The 20,993-nt window shown below is 49.0% G+C and overlaps 1 long non-coding RNA gene across 1 annotated transcript; it reads right to left on the bottom strand.

Moving 5' to 3' along the window:
* Nucleotides 1-6,917: 6,917 nt before the first annotated feature.
* On the bottom strand, nucleotides 6,918-20,923 carry LOC106147312. The gene is made up of 3 exons (XR_001232154.1): nucleotides 20,842-20,923; nucleotides 8,863-9,015; nucleotides 6,918-6,955 (listed from the first exon to the last, which is right to left on the bottom strand). It is a non-coding gene; the product is annotated as an uncharacterized LOC106147312 (long non-coding RNA).
* Nucleotides 20,924-20,993: the final 70 nt, after the last annotated feature.

Genomic DNA, 20,993 nt, shown 5'->3' with positions numbered 1-20,993 from the left:
GCTGCTCACTAGGCGGGAGGCTTGGGGAGCTCCCAACCTACAGACCTCACCTGCTGATAAAGCAGAGTCTGCAGGTCTTGAGGGGGAAAGTCGGGACACTAAGAGAGTGCCAGCCCTGGGAGTCAGACACATGCCCAAGACAGAGTTTGAGTGAGAGAACAAAGAAACTATTCCTGACGCTACCGCAAAGCAGGCACCACGCACCAAGAAGTCGCAGGCCTGCGGGTAAAGCATCCAGGTATGGAGAGGGTTCCTTGCTCTGGTGCAGGTGTGCAGGGCACATGGAGAGCTGAGGGTGCTGCAGGGTCACAGAAGAAAGCCTCCGCCGTCCAGGTCCGCAGTAAACACTGGAGAAAGTGGCAGTCTTCCAGGCACAAATCTGAGGTCATTACAGGCATCTCCGGCAACAAAAACTGCATCCAACTCAACCGAATGGATGATTTAACTCCCACACCAGAAGCCTGTCAGGAGACGTCTGCCAGTTTCCAGGCATCAGTACTTCTCCTATCAGTCTCTGCTGTCATTTTACATACAGTAGCCCACATTCAATTAATGTATTATGAGATACACAGGATCTCTAAAAGACAATCCACGGTCCAGAGATAAAGCAATCGGCAGAATCAGACACGGAGCTGATCCAGGTGTCAGAACTATTTAAAAGGGATCTTGCATGTCTCTATTTGCTTTCCTGAGAAACCCCTTTGAAGATATCAATACGTAATACAACAACCATTGTGAATTTCCTACCACTTTTTCTGTAACTCTGTATTGTTTGTAGTGTTCTTACGCTAATTTGTAAATGATGTCTGTTTGTTAATATGTTTTCCTTCTTTTAGTTTTAAAATAAATGAAAAAAATTAAAATATTACAGAAGGTCTTATAAATCAATGAGAAAAATAAAAAAAAAAATAAAAGGGATCCAAGAGGATGAACAGAACAAAATGTATGAGCAAAGACGTTCTAATGGAGAAGTAAATACCATATAAAATGAAGTGAAATGGAAATGCTAGATTTGTAAAAATGGAAAAGCAAAAATTCAGCAAGCTTATCAGAAGTTTGAACACAGCAGAGAAAAAATGTCCCTGACCTTTAAGTTGAGTCAATCAAAATAATTCAAGTGGAGACAGAAAGAGGAAAAGAGGAGTAAGAAAAAAGTTAAAGCACAGCGGAGCCTCCAAACCATGGGGTAGCATCGAACATGCAAATCCAAGCAAGTGTGGTCTTGGGAGCAGAAGGCAGAAGCAAGAGAATGGGGCAGGAGGAAGATTTGCGCAGCTGTGGCTGATGATCAACCAAAATTAAAAGAAAACAGTAAACCAAAGACAGAAGATACTCAGGGCACCTTAAACAGCTTAAATATAAATAAAAACACTCAAAGACATCTTAGCCAAACATAAGAAATTACGACAAAGGTATGCTTTTGAAAGCAACTTAAGAAAAACACATATTACACACAGAGGAACGAAGATGATTATTACAGCGGAAGCTCTGTAAGCCAAATGGCAGCGGGTGACATCTTTGAAGAGTTGCTGTCCACCCAGAAGTCTGCAGCCCATGCAAATTCAAAAATGAAAGCCAAACAGAGACTTTTGGAGATGAACAATAGCTAAGTTAATTCATTTCCCCACCTTGTATTACTATTAAAAAGAAATGGAATTCTTCAGGCGGGAAAAGTATCTCACCAGCGATAACAGATGCATTATTTGGATCTACACAAATAAATGAGGGATAATTTGCTAGGAGAAAAATCCCAGAGATTTTCATAAGAGCTCTTAGAATAATTGAGAGTACTATGATCACAGGATACAAGGTCAGCATACAAAACCAATTATCGACATACTATCAAAAATAATCAAAAATTAAAAAGTCCTATTTATAATAGCTTCAAGCCAAAGACACATGAGTCCATAGGCCTAGATCTAGCAGTGTATGTGCAGAATCAGTGTGCTACAAGCTGTACATTACAAATAAAACAAATTAAATAAAGCCTGAGTAACTACACATACACCAGCACATGGGTTCCAAGATTCAATGTGGCTAAAATTACAACACTCCCCAAACTATCAATAGATTCAACACAATCTCAGTCAAAATGCCCACAGGCACATTTCTGTAGAAATTCTAAGATCTATAGGGAAACGCAAAGGTTCTGGACACGCAAAGTGATTTTGAAAAAGAACCACTGGAGGATTTTCATTATTTTACTTCAAGGCTTTCTATAAACCACAGAAATCTGGAGTGATTTTGAAGTAAGGGAAGATCTTGTATGTTAATGGAGTAGAATAGAAAACCCAGAAACAGTCCTACACATGCGTGATAAGTTGATTTGGGCAAATTTTCAAAGAAAATTGAACAACAATATGTAACAGAAATGAACCTCAACTATTACCTTATACTATACCTAGAAATAAACTAAAAATTATTCACAAGTAAATGTCAGAACAAATCAGTAAAGGTTTTAGGAAAAAAGATAGGAGATCTTTTTGACAGTGAATTAAAGTGATCTTAGATGAGAAACTCAAGCTATAACTAAAGAGCAAAATAAAGCATAGATAATAGGAGGTAGGGGGAGCTTTTTGTAAATGAGGAGGGGAACAAGAGTTGGAGGGAGCAGGAAGGGATAGGAGGGGAAGGGGACAAAAGAGAATTAAGATGTGTTATGCACATGTACAACCCCCCCCCAGTAAATGTAATCATCATGTACTGCAAACATGTACTAATCAAAAATGTTAAAAATTCCATATTCTGAAATGAGGGAAAGTTATCTTAGATATGATATAGAAAGTACGGCGGCAAAAGAACAAATGATAAATAACTTTATCAAAATCAAAATCTCTGGCTTTTCTATAGATACTTAAGAAAATGAAACAACAAGCTGAAAAGTGAGGGAAAATATTTGCAAAATATGTGTTTGTGTCAGTCATTTTCCCATCACTGAGACACAATGCCCAACACTCACAACTTAAAGAGGAGAGGTTTGATTTGGCTCACGGTATCAGGGTATCCAGTCCATGGATCCACGGCAGGAACATCATGGCGGAAGGGTGTGGTGGAGCAAAGATACTTAGATCATGGGGTCAGGAAGCAGAGCAGGGGAACACTGCCAGAGAGGAAGTGGCCAGGGATCAGACAAAGACCCCCAGGTCATGTTTCCATGACCCACCCAGAAACACAAAGTAGTGTGCTTGATTAATTCCCATATTAACTTCTTAATCCTTAGTCCCTTTGTTAATTTTAGTCCTATCAAGTTGGCATGTCATAATTAAGTCACAAACAACCCCTTGTCAATTTAACATCCAAACACATCTCTGTAACCATACTTACTCTTCAAATAAACACAATAATAAGTAAGATGTCTGCCGAACCTGTTGCAACTATCCTGTGTACAACTGAGAATGTAGTGAATCCTTTCCCCAAAGCCTGAACAGTTCCAGTATTTTTCAGTAGTCCAAGTCCAAGTCTCTTTTGGGATTCCAGACAAACACTTAGCTGTGAACTTCTGTAAAAATTTAAAAAAAAAAAACAAGTTTTATAAGCTCTGTATACAGTGGTACAATAGAAGCATTTTCACTCCAAAAGGGAGAACTAGAAGGATAGAAAGGAATCTACTCAAAGCAAAATCTGAAATCCAGCAAGGTGTGCATTAAGTCCTGTACCTCTATATCCAGCGTACAGGGCACAAGGTGGTGAAACGTGAGTTCTAGAAGGCTTGGATGGCTTAACCCACAGGGCCTTGCTGGTTGTAGCTCACACAGTCTTTGAACTGGTTCCATTCATAGCCTACAGATTTCCTTGGCAGATGTTCCACATTCCTGGCATCCCTAACTCCCTTGGGTCTCTACTACACCTTTGGCTTTATTCCTATAGCTTCATACACCTATTTCTCAGGGACTTCTTGCCTGGACTCCCAGAGCTTCCTTTGAAATTTGGATGAAAGCTCCTCTAACCCACCACTCTTGCATTCTGCATGCTAGTACAATCAGAATCACATGGACACCAAGGTCTACTGGCACTGGAAACAGTAGTTGGGCTACCTTGAGCAATGGCTGCAGCAGCCTCTGAGTGTATGAATGGCTGAGGACAGTGAAATGAACCCCAGGGAGCCAGTTCTCTAGGAAGTCCTTCTTCAGCAGGCTTCCTAGGGGCCCTCTTCTCAAATGAAAAGGTCACATGTTTGCAGCCTGTGATGCATTCCAGCATCCTAGTCCCTTCTCCAAATTTTTCCAAACACCGTTATAAACCAGTTCCAAAGGCTTCTAAACTACAGGGTCAGGAGTAGGCACAGCAAAAACCTGCTTCTCTAGAGCCAGCTTTCTATGTTAGCAACTTAACTGTTGCTCACAACTTAAAGGAGGAGGGGTTTAATTTGGGTCATCATTTCAGAAATTTTCAGTCCATGGTCAGCTGGCGACGGGACAGGAACACCATGGGGGAAGGCTGTGGTAGAAGAAAGATGCTCAGTTTATGGGCTGGGAAGCAGAGCAGGGGAACAGTGCCAGAGAGAATGGCCAGGGATCAGATATAGTCCCCGAGATCACTTCCATGACCCACTCACACACACCAAGAAGTGTGCTTCAGTGATCCTCTGGGCTTTTCTTAGTTCAGTTAAATTGATCTTATGATTAATAGTCACAAATATTAGCTAAAGGGCTTTTCTACAGAATTTATAAAGATGACTATAATTCAATAATGAGACTGTAATCCAATTAAAATAGGCAAATATTTGACCAGACATTTCATCAAGGAAGACAAACAAATAGCAAATAAGTGCAATGAAGGTTGTCAGCAAGTCTGGGAATTCTTTTAACATCAAGGAGCAAGGAAGTACTCAAAAAGTGATGGAGGGTGTATCCAAAGAACACAAGGGCCCCCAAGGACCAAAGCTGGGACAATTGGAATAATAAAACAAAGAATAGTAGTACTGGACTATAACCCACTGTGTAAAATAAATATTCCCGAGTAAGTACTGATACAAACAAGCAAATGGGAGAGAAAGAACTGCCCTTCCTTCCAGTAAAACTCCAGTGCACAAATGTAGAAGTAATAAAGGAAATAGAAAATCACCATTAGGCAAATGCTGCAAAAGTGGTTGCTGAAGGCGAGGATGAGAAAAGATACTGAACTCACCAAGTAAAATAATGAAGAAACACGCTTTGGCTGAGTCTCCAAGAACCCCTCATAAGACTTTCATTACCACAGGCATCGAGGGACCATCTTTAAAGTAACTGAGCAGTACTCACCAAAAGTGTCATAGGCAAAGAAAGATGAAAGACCCGCTGAGGAAATCCGACCAGAAAAAGAAACACGTGGGAAGTGGATAAAATTCAATTTGCTGTATAATTAGCCTACCACATATTAATTTCCTGGTTTCCACCATTGTCTGTGGCTTTTTAAGATTTGGGAAAGCAGACTGAGGGGTGCATCAGAACTCTCTGAATCACTTTCGCCACCTTTATGTCAAACTCAATTTTGAGTATCCACCATCATTAGGAAGACACGAACTAACCCCACGAGGAGGTAGTACACACCAGAGGAACGGCGAGAATTAGTGACCATGACCGCAGCCAGTGCTGATGAAGGTGCAGAGAAGCCAAACTTTAACATTTTCTTTACTGGGGCAAAATACACATAACATGCGAAACACCTTCAGCAGACTTGTGCAGCTGCACCTCTGTCCAGTTCCAGAGCATGTTCCCTCAACGCACACCGCAGACACACCCTGTCCTCCTGTTTTAAAGCAGACCCAAGATCGCTTCCGGGCAGGAGCAGGAAGACACACGCATGAGAAGGGCTGCCAAGGAAGGAGTCACAGTCGCAGGCCCCTGATACAGGACGCACAGACCTAGCTGCGCCACGCACAGCGGCTGGGGGTGGGGGGAAGGGGCAGCACCGGAAGCGGAAGCAGAAGAAAGCGTGCAGGGCTTTCAGGGATGGGCGGCCCGAGGGGAGGTGCGTCTGTGATCGTGCTGGGACTTGGCGGTGTGCACACTTTCAGCAGGCTCTGGGCACTCCGGGGGTCCTCCGCTATGCTCTGGGCTACAGGGAGCTGCTAAGGTCAGGGGTGGGCTTGCAGTTGGCTCACACATCCAGGCCGATGCCGGGGGGAGTCTTAGGATCTCCAGGAATTCTCAGGCTTCGCGGGGGCTTCCTGAGTCTGCACTGCACCCACAGGCGGGAACATCATGAGGTACAGAACGTAGAAGATACAGTTAATGCCTCCTCCTCCGCAGGTAGTGCACACCAGCGGCCCCTGGAGCCGCTGATCTGCTTCCGGTCCCTCCAGATGGGCCTGTTCTGGATTTTTCACATAGATGGAGCCATAGAGCAGGTGGCTGTGGTTTCTGGCTTCTTTCACGAACCTATGGTTTTCAAGGCTCATCCTTGTCAGCGTGTCTGTGCCTCGTTCCTTTTGGTGGCTAAGTAATATTCCACCACAGGCTGTAGCATATTTTGTGTATCCATTCCTGCACTCGTGAGCATTTGGGTTATTTTTGCACACGGTGACTATGCACAATAAATATTCATGTGCATGTTTTTTTCAACACTGCTTTTCAATTCTTTTGTGTAATTATCACAAGTAGGACTCCTGGGTCATATGGGCATCCTACCCCAAGGAAAGAATTCTAAAGGTCTTTCCAAATGCAAAACACAAATACTCAGAATCTGGATTATTCCAGTGCTAGGCAGGAGAAATTTAACTTGCAGGAACTGCTGAACTGACATGTATGGGGGGCACCTTCATTTTACATTCTCACCAGCAGAATGCAAAGACTCCAAATCCTCCACTTGGGTCCCAACTTTTGGTGTTTGCTGCCTGGGGAATTGTTTGTTCCTTAGAGCTGTCTAAGCCAGGCTTTCTGTGGGAAAGCCTAACGGTTTACCCATTCTGGAAAATAGTTCTCCAGGGTCTCAGAGAGTCTTGCACACATTTTCATAGGGCTCCGCCGTCCCATTCCTAGAAAGATGAGAGAAAAAAAGTTTGTCAAAAAATACTAAAAGAGGAGAACTGTGTGTCTACACAAAGACCAAAATCACTCTGTCTTAGTTACTTCTCTTGTTGAGAAAAAATACCCAACACCCAAAGTTAAAGGAGAAAAAGTTCATTTTTAGCTCAGAGTTCATAGAGGTTTCAGTCTGTCATCAGCCAACTCCGAGACAGGGCAGCATGGCAGGAGAGAAACAATCCATAGCAGGGGAGAAATAGTTCATGGCAGGGCAGGCAGGAAGCAGCAAGCAACCAGCAGTGAAGTGAGCCTCCCTTTTCCTTTTATTCCATCCAACCTACAAGCCTTGTAGGTGGTGCCACCCACACAGAGGGTGGGCCTTCCCATATTCACACCCAACTGATGGCTAAACCAATCAGTTGACTAACTTAGTATCACACATACCTGATCCAGTATCATACGCTAGATCTAGCCACCTCCATAAAGCCCCATCTATGAGTGCAAGAGGCTTTGGGTCCTCTAGATACCAGCTCATCAAGGGTCTCATCTCGGTACCAGCTTACCATACTTTAAACTGCAAGTAACCAAATGTCCATCAGCCAATGACTGGATGCCAAATGGCAGGGATCTATAATAGAATGCTGGGTAATAGAATGGAGCAAGCTATGAATACGAGTCTCAGGAACATTTTTCTAAATGACAAGGGGACATAAAAGGCTACATCCTGCGTGACATTCTGGAAAAGGTAAGACAGGGACAGAAAGGAGGTCAGTGATTGCCAGGCCAGGAGAGGAGGTGACAGGCTGCCAAGGGGCTCAAGAGAACTTTCTGAAGCAATGGGAATTTCTTGATGGTGGCAATGGTTCCACATTTGTCAAAATGTATAAAATCTTAAAATGGGTAAATTTTATTGCATGTATCTCTATCTTGGAAAAAATGGTAGATCCCAACTCTCTAACAGGCTGAGGCAGGAGACTTGCAAGTCTGAGCCCAGCCTGGCCAACTTAGTGACTTACTAAGACCCTGTCTTAAAATAAAAGCTAATAATTGTTTTTAAAATGTGGGGTATGCAGCTTATCGGGAAGGCCCTTTGTTAAAATCCCCAGTACCACAAAAAAAATTTTTAAACAGTGATATGAGAGTCAGTTCTCCATCCCATATGTCAGAGGGATCCGCATTCCTGATGGAGTGCATGGAGTCCAGACACTTGCTGGCTGCGGGTCTCAAAGTCAAGACCAGGAAAGTGAGAGGAAGATGCAATTCTTGGGGAAACTGAGTTAATTCCCCCCTCACCTACAGCAAATACAAGGCTGGTTTTTAAAACTAGATATCAGTTCCCTCTCCATCACCTTCTCCTTCACCTTCTGCTCTTCCTTCCTCTCCCTGGAATTGACCACTTCCCCTAAATCTGAGCCCAAAGAAAAAAATCTAGTTACTTGAAGATTCCCAATACTTGCACTATTACTGGTTATATGGCAAAATATTACAAGTGGAATCACCTTAGAAGAAGAAGCAGTAAGATTCCAGATTCCCTCCATAATAATTTTGTAGAAAAACAAGCAGTGCAAACATTTTCTTCCTTACTATTCCAAACCTCTAGCAATATCTTCACATCTCTCGGCCACACTTAGGGTGGACATGCTAAGCTGCTGGACCAGGCTGGCCATGGGGTGCAGAGTAGACTGAGGCTGGGGCAGTCCGCAGTCCAGAGACAGAATACACACCACATGGGAATCAGCCCTGCGTGTCCGCAAGAAGTAAGGGTGACTGTCTTCTGGAGCCAGCACTCATGACATTTCTTCCAGGGGAAAATATCAAAGAAATACACAAGGCGGTTTCACTCCATTCTCAGAGGTCAGAGAGCATCTCCCAGAGGCAGGTGAGAGGGGCTTTTCAAAGAGGAAGAGGGAAGACTCACCCAGGCAGAAGAGGAAAGAACGCAGCAGAGGAAGCCTGGTGCGAGCCGGCAGGAGCTGTCCCCAGGGCTTCTGACCACAGCAAATCCAACGCCCAAAGGCAGTCGGTGGGGTGAGAAAGCTGGGCATCCCGGGCTGCTGCTGTTCCCTCGTCCCTGCAGAAGATAATAAAATGAAGCGCAGAACCAGTGTCAAGTGAAATAAAATTCTAACAAAATGCATAGCCTGGGCTGAGAGTGCAGCTCAGTGGTGTAGGGCATGCTTAGCCTGCAGGAGGCCCTGGGTCCTGCCTTAGCACCAGAAAGAAATGAAAGGAAGAAATGCAATGTATCACCCTATGTGCTTACACAAACACATGTGCATAAACATACATAAACACATGCATACACAGACATGCACACATAAATACACGATCACACATACACATAGATGCACACTTACACATGAATCCACATACAAATGTTACATGTGAGTATGCCCACACTTCTTTCAGCCAGGATCTGACTCTCTGTCTCTTTTTCTCTCTCCTTCTCTCTTTCTCTTTCTCTCTCTCTACCTCTTTGCTAGTCACTGCATGACCTCCATAATGGAGAAATCTTCCATGCCCTCAGAAGGTTCCCTGACAGATATCTTTGATGTGTTTTTATACTTGAGATACAATCAGAGGTTAACACACATGTGTGATCCACGTTTATTGCTTTTAACATGTTAGGTCAAACTTGTGTCTTTATTCAGATACATGCCGAGGACTTGTCACCTTGAATTTTCAACTCATGGATTCAAAGTTGTGTATACAGTTTTAATGTAGATCTGCTAAAGCTCAGAAGTGTGCTGGGAAGAAAGACTGCAATTTGTAAGTTTGAAGTACTGGGGAGGACAAATTCCCGTGACCTCCTCGAGGCGGCTTACGGGCCAGCCATGTGGGGCAGGGGCTCTCTGAGGGTCAGGCGTGTGCCCCACACAGTCAGAGTGAAGAGACCCACATGCGGAGTGTCCCGCCATGCAGGGATCAGCCTGAGGAGGGAAGCAGGGACCATTCACCCCACCTTGATTTCACAGGGGAAACTGAGTCCCTGGATGAGGCAGGGGCTAACATGGGTTACCTCTGGCAGTGACAGGGACAGCACCAACTCCTGCCCTGCCCTGCCCCCCTGTTCTTTCCTGCTCCTCTTCACAGCCTGGTGCCGTGGCGGGTCCTGTGAACTTTTCCCTTTATGTTTCTCCTGCATGTCTACCTGTTCCTAGCCCGTACGTGTAACTAAGCGAAAACCGCTGCTGTGCCCGACGGGTGGAAGTGCCCTCCTCCTTAGCTCAGGCGTAGCAATGGGGCATTCATGACACAACAGGAGGAGTCAAGTCTTGAGTTCCTCCCTTCAACTGTCAGCTCCTCGGTATGGGCATGCACACACATGCACACACGTGTGCACACGCGGACACACGTGCACACACACGCGTGCACAGTGCTCTCCTTCCCACCCCACGCACGTGCGCACACGCTCTCCTCCCTGCCTACTCCCGTGTGCGCACACACAGCCTCCGGCTGGCTGCCGTGATCCTCCTCACCCTCAAAGTCAAACGTGGCCTCCGCTTCCTCCCCAGAACCCTCCTCGGGATCCCACGGCCTGCAGAAGGAACCCAAGCTCGAAACTGATTGCACTCCCTCGGGAGCCCAGCCCCTGTCCTCCAGGTTGCTTGTACCCCCACACCCTGCCATCCAGGGCCCTCCCCACCCAGGGCGCCAGCCTGCCTTCTGGTCCCCTGGACCCACCGCTGAAGTCAGCCAGCGGGGCCCCTGCTGGGCTTCTGTGCTGGAGCGAGATGGGAAGGACCGGTCTCCCAGAACCGGGCCTGGAGGGCCACGCCGCTCATTCGGAGCACGAGGAGGGGCCTGCACAGAGCGACGCGGAGGTGAGGGTGCGCGGAGACAGGGCGGTCACACCCTGGAAGTCCCGGCTCCAGCTCAGACGAGGCCAGCCCAAGCCCGAGCTTCCCATGGAGCAAGCTAATGAATAAGCTCCTTTTTCCGGTCCTCAGCTTTGGGTTGTATTTCTATCACTAGCAACCAAAAGGGGGCTGACCGCCGACCGCCGACCGCCGACCGCTGACCGCTGACCGCTGACCGCTGACCGCTGACTGCTGACCGCTGACTCGGGGCCCCCTACTGCAGGGACATGAGCGCCTGTCTGACGCTGTTGGGCCCCAGCACCTTTCTTTGCCAGAGTGCCCCTCCCCCTCCCGTGCGGGCGATGCAGCCACGCTTTGGGGGCGTCTCTCGCAGCCTGCACCCACTTCTCCCTGCTCCCCCCTCCTCTGCCCTCCACACACCGTGCTGTTCAGAGGTCTGTTTTGTGCCTCCTACCCCACTCCCAGCCCCTTGGTAGACACAGACTAAGTGGTGACTAAGTAAAGGCTCCGTGTGCGTCACTGCTGAGCGCACGTCTGCTCAGAAGCTGCGCTCCAGGTGGGGCGGCCACTGTGCGCACGGGGTGGAGCCAGCCGAGTCCCCTCCCCGCTGCAGAGTGTGCAGGAGGTGAATGCGCGGGGGCTGGGGCAGCGGGGGAGGTGGGAGGGAAGGTGGGCAGCTCGTACGCCGGTCAGGACCGAGGGCAGGACTGTGACCTTCGCGGGCCCTCTGAGCGTGTCTCCATCAGACTGCGTGGAGGCGCAGCGAGGTCTCCTGGAGCCATCGGGACTGACCTTCCCGGCCTGGGTCTGGTAGGGGCAACGTCACGTCTTCCTAGCTCACCAATGAAAGCCAACTGCAGGAAGCCCAGCCGCTCTCGGACCGCGCAGGGGCCGCCGGGAAGTCCTCGGAGACTGAGGAGCTCCGGCCGGCAGCAGGCTCTGCGGGAGTCCCCCCCACCGAGCAGGCAAACGCCGGCGAGGAGCAGCAGTGAGGGGAGTTCCTGCTTCGTGTTTCCCCGCTCCCTACGGGCCGCCGGGGTCCCCCACCCCAGGGGCCCGCGGTGAACGCTGCCCCAGCCGGGTGGAGAGGAGGGGTCTCGGGTACCTTGGCCCTATACCTCACCAGTCTGAGGGCCTCCGAGGAACGTGGGAGGACCCCAAGCCCCCCAGCGTGTGGCTTCTAACTTGTATTTCAGCGTTTCAGAATAATTCCAGGCAACTTCCAATTAAACACGATGGAGTGTCTGGTCTGCGTCCCCTCTCAAAGTCAGCAAAAGAAACAACAACTAAGCCCAGAGCTCAGAAGGGGAGAGTGGACAACAGACACATCTGGGAAGAGGACTGGGCCCAGCGGAGGGCCGGACAGAAGCCAGAGCCTGCCACGAGTCCACAGCTGGGCTGCCCAGAGCTCAGTTGGCCCCAAAGCAGGAAAACTGATAAGGAAAGCTGCAGTGCCAGCCCCGCTCCCCCACACCTGCCAGAAGGTTCTGGAAAGGGCCAGAAAGTTGCCCGGAGAATGGGAGCCACAGAGGGTTCAGGCGGGAGGATGCCCGGCAGCAAAGGACAATGGAGGGCCTGTGTGGAAAATGGGCAAATGTGTGCATGTCCACATTCTCAGTGGTGAGAACCCGCCCAGGCTCCTGCCCTTTCAGGACCTCAGGACCCCAGGCCAGGGCTCAAGCTGACGTTCAGGGCAGGAGGTGGGAGGTGTCCTCTCTGGGGACAGCAGCTGCCTTGGTCTGTTTTGCATTGTCGGAACAAACGCCCTGCTGCTGCCCAAAGTACAGAGAAGAGGCTCATTTGGCTTGTGGCTGGGGCAAGGAGGTCCACACAGCAGGGCTCTAGGGGGCTCGGGCTGCAGTCCGCTCCACAAGCAGCAGGTGACCTCACGTGGGCGGGAGCATGTCAAGGGAGGCTCAGGTGGAGAAGGAGTGGAGATGGGCGGCCGGGCTTGCTCTTCCACACAGCCAGCATCTGTCCCTCCACCCGGGACGCTCACCACCTCCCTGAAAGGGCCCACGTCCCTTCCCGTCACAGAGGGGATTTAGGTCTCAGTGTTAGGTTTGGTGGGGGCAGAACACATTGGGTATAGCAGGGGCCAGTGACACAGAAAAGATCGACAAATCCTCAAACTGGGTCTCCCTGAACTGTGGCTGGGTCCTGAGGTGGCTGAGTCCCGAGGTAGCCATCCTAAAGGGAGTCTCCCAGGGGCAGTGGGCCTCAGAACCAGGGCACGCGTGCATGTGCGCGTGCGCGCGCGCACACACACACACACATACACACACACATGCAATTCGCAATAAACTTTCAAACACTGAGCTCTTGAATCCAGGCCAGGCCCTGGAGCTGACACTGGTCCAGAGGGCACTAGCAAATGTGAGACATGGCACAGTGCATGGTTGTGGTTAGAGACCTGAACTCCTGCGAGGACAGCAAGGTAGCAGCCCACTGACGGCCAGGCTGCAGCTGAGGCCAGCTTAGCCCTGAACCAGGAGATGACCACACACACACAGTGACACCAAGCAGGGCTGCCAAACACAGAAAACCAACCCCAAACCCACCATCTGAGTGAAGTCCAGGCTACTGGCCCACAAAATTGTGAGCACATCAAATGGTTGATGTTTCAACCACTAAATTAGAGGGGTGGTTTTAAGTGACAATAGATATCCTAGACAAAGTTGAAGGATGAGAAGAAGTCAGCCTCACGGAGGTCTCTGAGGGCAGGTGGGGTTCCAGATGGGCTCTCTGTGCGGACAGACACCGAGCAGGGAGAGGCTGCTAGGAGACCATGCGAGGCCTGAGCGGAAGCACAGGATGTGTGGTCTGCGAGGTCACAGACTGCGACCACGGAACCTGCCAGAGTCGCCCTGCATTTCCTGGCACTGGCAGCACCCAGTGCTGGGAGATTGCGCCTGCCCTCCCTCCGGGGCTGGGGCAGGCACAGGGAGGGAGGTGGGCCTGGGACGGTGAGTAGCAGGGCCCAGCAGCATGCAATGCCTTTCTGAAACCAGGGGGTCGCTGCAAAGCTGTGCCATTGTGACCCAGCCTGTCCACCTGGGCACCCTCTGAGCACTGCCAGGGGCTGCTCTCTCAGTAGCTCCTACACTGTTGAGGCAGGTTGTGATAAGAAAGGCTGGATCCGTGGAAGAGACGTTGAATAGTAAAAGCAGTCCTGGGCAGCAAAGGCAAGGCAGGAGGCATCACAATCCCTGACTTGAAAGTATACTACAAAGCTGCTGTGATAAAATCAGCATGGTACTGGCAAAAAAACAGACCTGAGGATCAATGGAACAGACTAGAAGATGCAGACACAGCTACAAACACACTCAGCCACCTCATCTTTGACAAAGAGACTAAACATGCTCACTGGAAGAAAGATAGCCTCTTTAATAAACAGTGCTGGACAATCTGGCTTTGCACATGCCAAAGACTAAAACTAGACCCACGCCTATCACCATGCACTAACTAAAGTCAAAATGGATCACAGTTCTAAATATTAAAACAGAAACACTAAATCTATTGGAAGAGAAAGTAGGCAGAAATCTTGAAGACGTAAGGATAAGCAGAGAGTTCATGAACAAAAAACAAACTGCCCAGGAAATACTTCAAAGAATCAACTACTGGGATTTCATCTTATTGAAAAGTTTTTGCACATCAAAAGAAATCACCAACAGGGTAAAAAAGAAAATTCATGAATTGAGAAAAAATTTTAGCCAACTGTCCTGCCGATAAATGATTTCTATCTAGAACATATAAATAATTTTTAAAAATCAAGCCCCCAAAATTCAAAGACCCAATCCAAAAATGGGCATCTGCAATGAATACATACTTATCAAATAAAGGAATACAAATGGCAAATAAATATATGAAAAAAACGTTCAACATCATTGGTCATTTGAAAAATGCAAATTAAAACAACACTGTGATTCCATCTCACCCCAAAAAGAACGGCTATCATCAAGAAATCAACCAGTAACAAATGCTGGAGAGGCTGTGGGGGGAAAAGGAACCCTTCTCCACTGCTGGTAGTAGTGTACGCTGGTGCAACTACTGTGGAAATCAGTGTGGAGATTCCTCAAAAAACAAGGATTAGAGGTCCCACTTAACCCAGCTCTTCCCCTTCTGGATATTTTTCCAGAAAAACTAAAAACATAATACCACAGCAATATGTGCTCCCATGTTTGTAACAGTGCAATTTGTTATAGCTAAATCTTGGAAACAACCCAAATGCCCATCAGTGGAGGAATGGATAAAAAAGATGTGGTATTTATATACAATGGAGTATTACTCAGCTGTGAAGAAAGGTAAACTTGAGGCTTTCATAGGTAAATGGGTGCAACTAGAGACCATACTCATAAGTGAAAGAAATCAGACCTGCATGTGTAAATATCATATTGTCTCCCTAGTGTAAGAACTTGAAAGAATGAATAAAACCCAAAAGGTACAATAAATATTGTGAAAGGGAAAGAAATTGCTCAAAGGGAAGGAACAACTGGAATGAGGGAAAGGAAAAAAGGAAGAAATAAAAGGAAAGGGGCTGGGGATTTAGTTCAGTGGCACAGCACCTGCCTGGCAAGCGCAAGGTCATGAGTTCAATTCTCGGTACTAGAAAAAAAACCAAAAACAAAACAAAACAAAAAAAAAAACAAAAACAAAGAAAGAGGAGGAAAAATATATGTATATACAAGGATAGCTGGGATAATTATACTGCTGATATCTATTGGTTTATTGAAAGAAATAGTTAATGCTTAAATTTTTTGACCAATTTTCCATGCTTATATTTGGTAATCTGAACAATTAATCTGAAGACAACAATCTGCAATATAACAGCCATTGCTGAATTCCTACCATCTTGTTTAGGGAAGCTCTGTATAGTTTCTCATTTTTTAAATTATTTTTTATTCTCTTTAATTGTTTGATCAAGCTTTCATTCTTATATCTGGTAATCTGAGCAACTTCGTTGAAGATAACAATAGGTAATATAACAACCACTGTTACTTTCCTATCATCTTGTTTTGAAATTCTGTATTGTTTTTGTCTTTCTTGTTATTTTGTTATTGTTTTTATTTTTCTCTGTAAAATAAAATTTAAAAAAAAAGGCTGGCTCTGAGCTTGGCTTGTTCCCTTTATTTGCCGGTTCTCAGAATCATGAGTCAATTTCCTAGCAGCAGTCAAAAGTGACTGTTAGGATGTTATTTGACTCACATTGTGAACTCATGGATTTTACCACATTGGATACACTGTCATCCATGGCAGGCTCTGCTGCGGCTGCCCACCGTGCCCAGTTGGCCTGTGGGCGCTCTGCCAGGGTCTTTCGTGGTCCCTCTGACCTGGCCACCAGTGGGCACTGGTGGCTTGATAAGTTCCAGGCTTGTCTGCCATGGGCTTGAGACCTTAGGTCAGCCACCTGCTCTGGGGTTCACAGAAGGAGAGTTCGTCGCCATGGGGCACATCACCACCTCGGGCGCATCATCGCCAAAGGGCGCCGTGTCGCCATGGAGCCGTCCTCGCCATGGGGTGCGGCATCACCAGAGGCGGGTGCTGGCACAGTGCATGTCGTTGCCACAGGGCAGGTCAACAGTCCTTGGTCTTTTCAGGAATCAGGGCCAGGAACACCTCATTTAAGGAAAAATACATCCTGGGCCCATGCTGATAACGCCGATGACTTTAGAATTACATTTCACAATTTCTTCCATTTTGTCTTTGTATCCCCTTTCTTTGAGGTTGGAAATCTTGATTCTCAAAGATGTGAAAGTAATCCTTGTTTGAGCTCACAGTACAGTATCAGAAGAACAGTGGCGATTTTATGAACAGAAATAGGAAAATTGAAACATTTAAGTCTTTTTTTCCGTTCTTTTTGCTTTGGGACATATCTCACTAGGAACATACACACAACTGATCATGCTTTGGAGCTACCATAATTACTCCTGCTGCATGGCTGAGTCACTAATATGGTACAAAATTAGGTACGTTGGTTTGATCTCACTTTTGACGTTTTAGGATTCTGTTTTCTCCTTTTGACCTGCTTTGTTGTAATGATGTCAACTCTTTCTATGACTCCAAGTCAAATCCACAACCTAAGACTTCTTGAGGGAAGCTAGCTTCTATGCCAGTTCCCTACACCCTATGCTTTCTCCCATTCCTTTATGTCTGACTTGATCTCTTCATTGTTATTAGAATTGAAATTTAGTGTACGTTCCAAGTAAAAAATACCATGCGAGGTTCTTGAAGAATAACTGGTTGACTCTAAAAGGTATTCATGACCATGTGGCGAAGGCCGTTGTTCACCCCCTGCTGCAAGCCCCCGCTGGTGATGTGGAGAATCAGCGCTATGCGGGGGGCGGGGGTGTGCCAGCATCGCCCCCTGCAGGCCACAGTGCAGGTGCAGGCACCTCGGGGAGCATGAGGATTCCGTGAGAGGAGAGCTCACACTGGCCAGTTCTGCAGAAGGTGACTTGTTAGAGACAAGGGCACCGTTTGTGGAGAGTAAGCAGGCTCTGGACCTCCAGCCTGACCGTGGAGCAGAGGCCCGTACCTTTTAGCACCAGGAAGACAGAGCTCCCAGACCCACCCAGGATGGAAGAGCTGCTGTGTCTGCTGGCTGTCCAGCCATGCACCTGCCAGCCTCTCTGCAGGAAGCTGTGCTCTCCCATGCCCCTGGACTCTGGTGCCCGGGCCTGGGCTGCCGGGAAAGCAAACATCCCCACCTGAGTTCCGTTCTACGTGGCCAGGAAGTACCTTGCAGACCAGGCCTGGGGGTGCTGAGAGTGGTCACACTGCTCTTCCCATCTGTGTAACTCAGGACGAAGGTGCAGAAGGATGGAAGGGAGGCTGGGATGGTGGTGGTGGCTGCAGTGGACACACAGCGACAGAACTCACCACGCAGTTTTCCCATGTCCTTCTACATTCCAAGGGCAAGTGTTTCTTTCTCTTGAGGGGGTGCTAAGACGGGGTCTCACTCTGCACTTCAGCCTGGCCTTGGACTTACTCTGCAGCCCAGGCTGGCCTCGAACTTGCAGTGATGCTCCTGCCTCAGGCTCCCAAGGTGTGTGCCACCACGCCTGGTCCAGGTGATTTCTTCAAGGGGAGCCTTGCCCGTGTAAGTGTGCTCTTTCCGAATGGTGCTACGGCTATAAGTCAGGCAGATGACTGGCCTTTGGACGTGACTTCCAGAGAAGGGCTTGAGGATCATGACCAGGACTATGCTATACTTTGTTATGAGCTTTGAGAGCATCTTTATGCCTAAGCCCTGGGTTTTAGGACTGAAGATAATGATTTTTCAGATGCCCCACCCTACCAGCTGCTGCGTCACCAGGGAAGCTGTTTGGTGACCGAAATCCAGGTGGCAGGGGGCAGTGAGGAGCCATAAAGCATTACTAAAGACCAAATCCACGGTGTTCGGTCCAAGAGCAGTTTTTTTCCTCCTACAACATGTTTCTAACATTCAGTAAAGTGATGCCAACGACTCCTACAATTTATCCAGACGAGCTGTAACTTTGTCACAGAATTCTCAGGAGCCCATCTCTGGAATCTGGGGCTGCTAGGAATAATGGGCCACATACACTGTCATCTCCAAGAGAGAGTAAATAAAATGAGGACACCAAAATTCTTCTAGTGCGCTTGTGGACGTGGAGTCCGTGTCAGCACAGGGCGGCTCCTAATAATAATGCAGAAGAACGTGCCCTCGACCTCTCCGTGAATATCACCAACGCATTCATCTGTTGGAGTGATTCCGTCACGCAAATGTGGCCTTTTGTCCTCTGCTCAAGCTTTGCAAATTCACTAAATTCAAGTAGCGGGAATGCACCAAATTGTGAGAGATGCGCACCGGAGCCTTTAGAAAGACCTGATGTTTGTCTCCACACAGAATGTCACGGGGTCAAACCGAGGTGGGGTCTCTGGCCGGACGATGGAGGCACCTGTGTGGGCATCCGCAGGCAAGCAGCAGTGCCGTTTGCATGTATAAACTTCCGCTGGCTCTGAAGGTTTGCGAAGCACATATTTTATTATCCCAATAAATCCCAGGAGCTGTCTGAGCGAGTCCCTGTATTGAAGACCATTCTGAGGTGATGGTGCCAGAAACGTCCCGTTCGACCACAGCAAGAGAATTGCCATCAAGTGCACGGTGAAAACTCAGAGCCCCTCTCACTTGTGGCCAGCAGAAAAACGGGCCATAGAGGAATCTTTGAGAACAGCAGGTCATTTTTTAGAAAACAAAGTCTCATGGAAAAAAAGAACACATTTTTAAACATATATGAAAAGCAGCATTGTCATGACTTTTCCTACTCAGTAATGAATAAATATACTGAGAACTATATTTGCTTCCTCGAACCCTCACTGCAGATATTTCCTACAAGTCTGAGGGAGTCTGGGTGGTCCAGCCCTGGATATTCACACACAAAAATATTTTGTGGCTCATGCTATTAATATGTGAGTTTTATTAGCCTTATCCACGACTTGATTTTGAAAGAAACGATTCAAACTCCATCCATCACCAGAGTATTATTTCCCAGATTGATTACTTTTTCATTTAGGGTCCAGTTCAGCCAGAACACTGAAGCAGGTGCCCCTGTCCTCCGTGTCCATCCCTGCAGCCGAAGGGGAGCCCCCAGCCTGGGTTCCCTGGGCTCAGCTCCTCAGGGCTGCCCGGGTTCTGGGTTAGTCAGGACCTACCAGCCTTCTGGGCTGGGCGGTTTTCCTTCCCAGCTGAGCTACACACTCTGCCTGGTGGAGGTGGGAGAGAGAGAAACATACAGACAGACAGAGAGGGGCAGACAAAGGAGAACACACAGGAGAAACAGAGAGAAAGGGAAGGCGTGAGCCAGCTATGGGGAGGTCCCGCTCCTTAGTGAATGTCTCCGTCTGGAGAGAGAAAGATGTCACTTGTACTTAAGCCTTGCAGAACCATCTGGGTTCTGGAACTCCCCAGCTCGAAGCCCAGCAGACAGAGGAGGAGCAGTGCGGGAGGAGCAGGCCCCCTCTGTCCAGTATGGCCCAGAAAAAAATGCCCCCAGCCAGCGAGACAGGAAGACAAGATTGTCGGCCCGCTGCTCCCGCTTTTGTTCTTTCAGTTTGGGCTTGGACATTTTAAAGAAGGGACAAGGAAACATGTTTGCTGCGTGGGATAAACCATGGGCCTTCCCAGAGCAGAGGGATGGAGCCTGGAGTTGCGGGAGGGGGGCCGCAACTACCTCCTTCAGGGACCTTTGGGAAAAATGTCCCCCAGAGAGGCCCTGTGCCGCTGGTGCTCACAGCCCATCGGGCCCACCCCACAGCCAGCCCTGTGCCCCAGAAGCGGAAGAGGCCAAGAGCTCCGGGCCTTGGGTTCAACTTTAAGAAAAAGGCCCGGCACAGCCCGCCTTGATCCGACTGCTCGCCTGACAGCCCGGCTCAGGGCCGGCCTAATTGAGCCCAGGTCACCTGGGAATAGGTTCAAAGGCATCAAAGCTGTAAACCACCTCCAGGCCCCGAGCCAGAGAGGCCTGGTGAACAAAGAGCCCCCAACCACTTCAAACACGATGGCGCTCAGCCTCCAGATGGCTCGGGGGCCGGGGTCTGCAGCGTCGCCCACGGAGACTGAGCCCCTTGCCTTGCAGCCCTGCACCCTCCGCCTGGCCGCGCCGGCCTGGCCCAAGGCAGTGCCTCAGACCCCAGAGCACTCTCAACTACAGAGGGGCAGCGCAGGGGCCAGGCGCGGCAGTGCAGGCCGGAGGGGACCCAGGCTGCCCAGCACCCGAGGCAGCGCCAGGCGGGAGGGCGCTCCGCAGAGGCTCGCGGTGGCGCAAAAGTTTTCAAGCATTTAGGGGAAGCTTTCGGGAAAGACTTCGGGGCGCTTCACCAGCAAGCCGGAGTGAGAAACGGAGCCCACCGGGCCGGCCCGCGCGGGCAGCTTCTCCACGGGTCCAGAGGTGCGTCCGCGGGGTGGGCTCCCCGGCGCACCGGAGGGTCCACACGGCCCGGTACGCGGCGCCCCAACGCCCAGCTCCGCTCGCGCCAGGCCGGTGCCCCGGCGCTCCGAGGGGCAGCTGGGGCGCACGGGGGTGTGGGCGCCCCGACAGGCTCCGGCTGCTCCTCACCTCGCGGGAGTGCATCTGGGGTCGGGCTCCCCTCGCGGGGACCCCTGAGCTCGGCGGGGCCCGAAGTCCACGTCGTGGCGCAGACAAAGCCAGACCTGGCCAGGCTAGCGCTCCAGGCGGCCGGTGCGTGGCCCGCGCGGGGATGGAGGCGC

Source organism: Chinchilla lanigera, unplaced genomic scaffold (genome assembly GCF_000276665.1).
Source record: "Chinchilla lanigera isolate Chin_1 unplaced genomic scaffold, ChiLan1.0 scaffold00141, whole genome shotgun sequence".
NCBI classification, from domain to species: Eukaryota; Metazoa; Chordata; class Mammalia; order Rodentia; family Chinchillidae; genus Chinchilla; species Chinchilla lanigera.
Note: the sequence above shows the minus strand (reverse complement) of the source record. Positions and strands in the feature narration are given on the sequence as shown.